Source organism: Morone saxatilis, unplaced genomic scaffold (assembly GCF_004916995.1).
Source record: "Morone saxatilis isolate NCDOM2014 unplaced genomic scaffold, NCSU_SB_2.0 Contig6, whole genome shotgun sequence".
NCBI lineage: Eukaryota > Metazoa > Chordata > Actinopteri > Moronidae > Morone > Morone saxatilis.
In genome coordinates, this window is record NW_023340206.1 from 6,489,436 (window position 1) to 6,496,446 (window position 7,011).

Here is a 7,011-nt window from a genome sequence, read left to right on the forward strand (position 1 = left end):
TGCATTTATGACTTACCGCTTGTGCTTCACTGATGATCTTTGTTGTTCTCGGTGGCAGGGAGTTGTCAGTTTATGGAACGATTGCATTGAAAATAGGGATATTGAATACAAAATGTGGTTTATCAAACTTATATTTACATTTTTTATTGAAACCATAGTGAGGTTTCTTCAATTTCTTAATTTTTTGGGGGGGGTTCCTTATCCTAATCAACGTTCTAAGGACATAGGGTGTCATAAAGCCCCTTGAGGATAAATGTGATTTGTGAATAACTTGACTTGAATCTCTGGATCATTAAATTGTGAAGCCAACCTAAAGTTTGCGTGTTATCCTTGCTGACCAAGGCCATGGTAGCGCTTAACTTCCTATTCTGCCACTTCCTTTTGTTGATAACGTTCCTATTACTTCTTAAATGTTAGGCTCTGCCCCCGATGTTTAACCCAACCAGAGAGATTAACTTTTCCACCAGACCTGAAAAAGGTTTCCAGCATGACGTCGTTGGGTCTTCTTTCAGCGGATTATCTTTTTCCACCTCGCTGGCAAACCGGGCCCCGCCCAACCCGGCATTGAGATCCGCATTTTTTGATTTGGTATAAACTTTTTAACACTGGATGCCCTTCCTGACACGACCCTCCCTCTTTTTATCCAGGCTTAGCACTGCCAATTAGGAATGCATTGGCTTGGGCATCCCCAGCAGCTGGGGATGAACCCAGGTTTCGGTGTCTTTTGCCTGGGGACACCTCAAAATGTGGACATGAGGAGGTGGAGATCAAACCCCCAACCCTGTGATCAGTAGATAACCCTTAGCACAGCCACTCAAGATGTCATTGGGTACAGCACAACATTGCAAAGGAGAAAACCACCCAACTGGCTGGTCTGCGATCTGTTTTAGCTCACTCCAAAATAGTAAACGGACATACCATGCTGCCTACACGACTTGCTTTCAGCCCACTGGATATCATACAAGCTCATCAGAGACACGAAAATATGAGCTGACTTATGTTTGGCTCTATTACAACAGTGTTTTCCCAGAGAATTTCATTTGCAAAACATGTTTACGAGCTGTGAGAGAGTATCGGCTGATAAGACGGCATGTGGAAAGGCAGGCTGGAGTCTTCCACTCCACTGCCAGCGTGGTAAACAGCAGCAGGAGTGTTTGTGCGGAGTGGGCGGGACCTGAGCTCCAAATGCTGTACAAACACGTGGAGTCTGAATGCTATGGACCAAGAAATACAGAGCTGCAGAGACTTGAGCTTTCCATTGACACACACACACAAATGAACTCACATGCGTGTACAGGCTCCCTCACAGACAAAAATGTGCAAGGTTTTTGTTCTCTGCCAAATCTTTTTATTGAAAGCAGCAGAAAAACGAGTGCCAAACAATTCTAAAAGACCATATTGGTGATCATTTAATGCCCTCTGTACCAACTTAAACCACCTTGGCTTGAGACAGAGCAGGCACAAGCCCGGGAATACTAATGCTAACACACATGGTCCGTAAGGCTCTCAAGACCTTTTAAAAAAGAAAACTTAACCCAGAAACTTTCACTGGAAAGAATTTCCGTGAACAAAAATCAGGTCAAAATGAAAAATGTCCAGTCTTCATATACTAAGTCAAGCATCCATATTTTTTGCCTCTGAGCAGATTTCTGTCTGAGCAAGCGTGCAGAAGTGATGGCTGATAAAAGCCAAAAAGGTTCAGAGAGAATGCATCAGGGCTGGCTGACCTGTTGACCTTCATGTAACTTGAGTGCTGCTGTTGCTTCAGGAGAAAAACCTAGAGACTGCAGACTGGTACTAAAGACAGTCGCTGACCACATGGCCCCTTACTTTCTACAGTTCTCCTGCTTCTTTTGGAGAAGTTAGACACAAACAAACAACAGGGGCAAAAGTGAAGACTCACCGATAGTCTTTTTCTAACTTCACATGGTTTGCATAACCTCAATCTTGTAAGGTTTGGTACAAAGTTATTCTTATATATATTCTTATATATATATATATATATTAATATATATATATATATATATAGCCCTGGTACATGTCAGCTCTAGCAGGTGAGCTACCTGGGCGCCCCACACCTTCTGTTTCTAACTGCTGACTCAAGCTCCCTCTAAATGGCCTCCTCTCCCCAAATACTAGTGAGGGCCTGAATATCTTTGTTTGTTCAACAGTCTTCATTGTTCTTTTTCAAAGTATTGGTTGTCCTGATTGATACAGACGCAGCAAGTAAAATGGTGGTTACTGTTGTTGTAGTTGCCCTGCTAACAATAGCTTACGACACAGGTTTAACTTTTGGTATCAGGAACTTGTCCCCAAAGGAACGAAGAACAGTGGAAGAGAAGCAGGAACATGACTGTGGCAACACATTACGAATACAAAGGACCATTTTCCAAAACACAGATAGGTCGAAAAAAAGTCCCATTGAACCGAAAGTCCATTTCTAAAAAAGGTCTGCTTTTTCCAAAAATGGGGAAGTAAAAAAGGGAAATATCACTGTTTGTGTTTAAATAAATACATTAGTTAATATCAGTTACTTTTGTACAGTAAGTTGGTGACACCTGAGTGTGTATGTTCAGAATAAAAGGCTTTTTGGCTTTTGTTTTCAGGATAATGGGCTGTCACACAAACAGATATCCAAAGGGTCATTTTTAAGACTACTGGGGATTCAGAATAATGACATGGTGTTTTAATTGACCAGGTTTTAGCTGAATTCATGCAGCAATGTATGCCGCAGTATCATTGCTTCCATTCATTGTATGTTTAGGATTTTCCAGGCACTTACATGCAAAATATACATGAACAAATATTTGATGTGCACTCAGCTCAACAGCTCCCAGGCGATGAGCTGTCTTTATCTCCCGCGGGGCGACATGCAATAACATTAGCAAGAAAAGGTGAGCTGGAGGCTGGCTGATGTTTGGGCAGAGGTAAGGGAAGGTATCCAGGGGTGAAGGCTTACAGCGGGGGGGAAAAAAACAGGAAATGAGAGCTGGTGCCTGGCTTGGCAAACTGGGGTGGAGAGCTGGCAGATAGGTGATCCTGGAGACAGAGAGAACCAGTGTAAGTAACTCTGGCAGGGAGACAGGCAAGCAAGCAAACTAATAAGCTGGTAGATAACTTTTAACTGAGCTGAAGCGAGGAACATGAACATACTGTGTATGACACAATGATCTAGCGGGGAGTAGATGTCAGCGTAGTGGTCAGGTGAAGACATGATAGCAGACAGGAGTGCTTGATTGGAGATGACGGGCAGCTGAGCAGAGAGAGGACAAAGTCAGAAACCCATCTGACTTGCACTAAAAGGTTAAAAAATAACCAAAAACAGTCACTCATTACAGGCAGGAGTTTTGGAGAAGGGGTGGTGACAGAATTATGTAAAAACGTCTTTGTTTGCATGATATAAGCAACATATCCTAATTTGATCTAGTATGGTATTTCAAAATATATGTCAGTATGTTATGTTTTCATGTGGGATCACAAGAGCTGTGTGCCTCTGTCGCCTCTTCAGTGGAGAGCCAGATCTGACTACTGTAAGTGGGTCACAGCTCCGCCCTGCTGCTGCGCGGCAAAGTTCAATGAGCCTGGCTAAAAACCCTCCTTAGGCTGATTCAGGGAGAAATAATGGGGCCAGCAACTCCCAATCCCCTCAAGAGCTGCAGCACAGCAGCGGCAGCAAGCTGGCAGGAAGGCCCAGTGGAGCACAGGGTGGATTTGCCAAAGGAGCAGTTATTCACTCTTTAAGACCCTAATCTACAGCGCATACCACACACACTATTACTGTACAGTACGGCGGGGTGCATGGAGTCCATACCGTACGTTTAAAGTTCAATTTCACGTAATTATTTCCAGTTTGGCCAGTCTCTGCAGATCAAGGCACTAACAAATCAGGCCTGGATCACGAGTTTAATTCCCAGTGGAGCTACTCTTCCAGTTTGTGCAGACGACATTTATTTAACCAATTCACCTTGAATGTCAGTTGTTATCCCATCAGTATTAACAGAACTGGTCTGTTATGATTTCACAGAATACAATTTTGCAGAAACATTTATTTGCTTTATAGTGGAAACAATTATTAAATGCTATCAAATAATGTAATAAAATGATGTATGTCATGTGCAAATGTTTGGAGTGCTTACAGTACATTTTCATGTGCTCGTGCGTAATCAGATTAACAAATCCACTCAAGGCTGCTTATTTAGTTAACATGTTTCATACTGTCTTTACATGACCCCCTTTGGAAAGTATGCATGCCACTTGATTCCACTCAAACTGGAAATGTCCTGATCTTCAAAGAGACAAGAAATGTCACAAGTTCCGACAGTATCGAGACCCCAATGATGATGTAGATTTCATGGCTCTGTGTATCTCAGCCACGATCAATTCTTGCTTGCCTTGCCTGCGTGCTTGTGTGTGTGTGTGTGTGTGTGTGTGTGTGTGCAAGCATGTGATTGTGAATGTGATTCTAAATTTGGGAATAATTGAGGCCATCCAGGAATAGACCAGATACACACACACACATACACACAGTCACTTCAAAGGAGCATCCTGTAAACTGTATTTTAGGAGCCCTTAACTGTTGTTGCACAGCTTGAGAAATTCACGTCCCTGACACACTTTATTTAGCAAGCTGTCCTTTAAGTTCGAGGAAGACAACAAAAGCATGGAGCAACAAAGACTTCTGCTTTCGTGTCCTTCTCCTGTGGTTTGCCTTCAGAGCAGAAATGTGCCCATACAGATTTTGTTAAAGAAAAAGAGAAGACGTTGTTTTGTTTTTTCCTCATACAGACAGTCAATGCAAGGGGGGGGGGGGGGGGGGGGGCGACGTCTCCCTCTGGTGGCTTTGGTGGGTGGGCTCTTATGTTTTGAAGGCTGGTTGACTGGGCCTGGCAGGCAGAGCAGGAGCCCCCAGCTGACGGTGTCATTACTGCTAATTAAATACACGCCAGCTAGGAGTGTGTTGCCCTCAGCGGGACCGCTTGTGTGTTTTATTTTGTACCAGAGAGACGGAGATTCTGTGATGTGGTGCCCATAAAGAATATTAAAGCTGCATATATAATCACATTGAATGAGTGTGAGATATTTTTTATAATTACAGTGTTCAGTGTTTCGAGGGGAAACACTGGGTGAGACCCGGGGTGACTAATTACGCTGATAAATGCAGAATGAGAGTGGTAGTACCCTGAATGCTGCTCACTTTCTGCTTCAAACAAGACTGTCTCAATGTCAGCAAATTCCTGGCCTCACATTTTCCCTGTCTTCGTTTCCCCCTGCTGTGTCTATCCTGTCGCTACAGATCCTGCAACCTGCCCTGCAGTAACCCCTGCATTCTGGCCATTTCCCCATCACCTGACTTTCCCCACCTACCTATATACAGGATTGGACCGCTTCCATGCATTCCCCTGGCAGCTCCCGCCTTAAAGGTCCAACCATGTTCTCCTCCTGCCTGAGTTTTGCTTGTTTCACCTTTTGGACTCCTGATTTCTAACCTGATCCCCTTTTGGATAAGTTTTCTCCCCAAATTGCCTGGTTTCGACTTCGATTAAACTTGAACTTTTTATTTGCTGGTGTCAAAGTCGTGCTTTAGGTTTCAAACTTGCTTGTAGTGAGCGTTTACTACAGCCAGGCCAGGCTGAAGGCAGTTAGCCATCTTAGCAAAGATTGGAAACAGGGGGAAAGAAACAGCCTGGCTGTGTCCAAAGTCAAACAAATCTGCCAACCAGCACCTCTAAATGTCACTAATTAACGTTGACACTAAAAGTAACAATGATAATTAGTTTAATTCTTGACAAACAACAGAACAAATTGTAATGTTTTACTAAATGCTGTTTTTGTACAGCTTGGCTAATCACCTCTAGCTCCAGCTGTATGTAAGAGACATGACCGTGGTATCAGTCTTATCTTACTCTCCATAAGATGGCAAATAAGGAAATATAAACTATTATTTTAAATACCACAAACTAAATTCCATTAATTGTTGACAGCTAAGGTCACAAAACCTTGGAAATATAAAAACATTCCTGCATGACTAAATACCAAAGTGGAAAAATATGTTTTTTGTGATTCACATGACCTGACCTTTAAAGGCTGTATGCTTGTTTTAACCAATAATAAGTAACCAATGATAAGAAATGTAGCCTCGTCAATGGAAAATATGCCACAAGGTTCCTGTGTCACAGCTTCCCATATGAGTGTGTGGGAGACACAAACAGGTGAAATGTGTTCTTCACTTCATGTTGCAAACCTTCTGACCTCCCGACTTTGACAACACAATGTTTTCTGACAAGACGCGTGGCTTGGCAGGAAGTCATTGGCTCAGTATGAGCTTCCTGCCTCGGCCTGTGTCTGAAATAAAAACACTTAAGAGAGAGACGGCCGTAGAGTTCAGCTAACTTGCTCTCCACAGGACGAAGGAAGGATATCCTCCTCTCTCGACACACAGACAGGAAACTATTAGACTTGGTGCCAAATGCGTGATATTCCAGTGGATGAGGGAGAAGAAGAGGGGCAGAATGGGAGTTGGAGTCTCGTGAGGTTTGGAGGAGGATTTAAAAACATTTTGCAAACTTTTAGGCTAAAAAGAGTTTGTTAAACTCATAGGTACCAAACTGATGTTATTAAATCAGTTTTAATTAGACTAAAGTTGAATTTACACAGCAATAAAATAAAGTCTGGTCAGCAAAAGTTACATAATCTTTCTTTCAAGCATATATTTTTATATGATAAAACAACAACAGTGTGTTATTGTACTGCTAGGAGAAGGTATTTCCATTGGGAAACATTATTAGGGACCGAGTCAGTATGAACTGGAAGGTCCCTATTGTTTTATTTCTATTATTTCTTTATCATTATGATAACTTAATGATATTATTGTACTGAGGAGATCTTTATATTACACCACAGCTATACTATAATTAATTTAAGTTGATATTACCTGTGGAAAAGAAATGAAGACAAAGTTGTATCTCTTTAAATAAATTCATTTATTTCTGTAGGTTGCTATCCATAATCAAT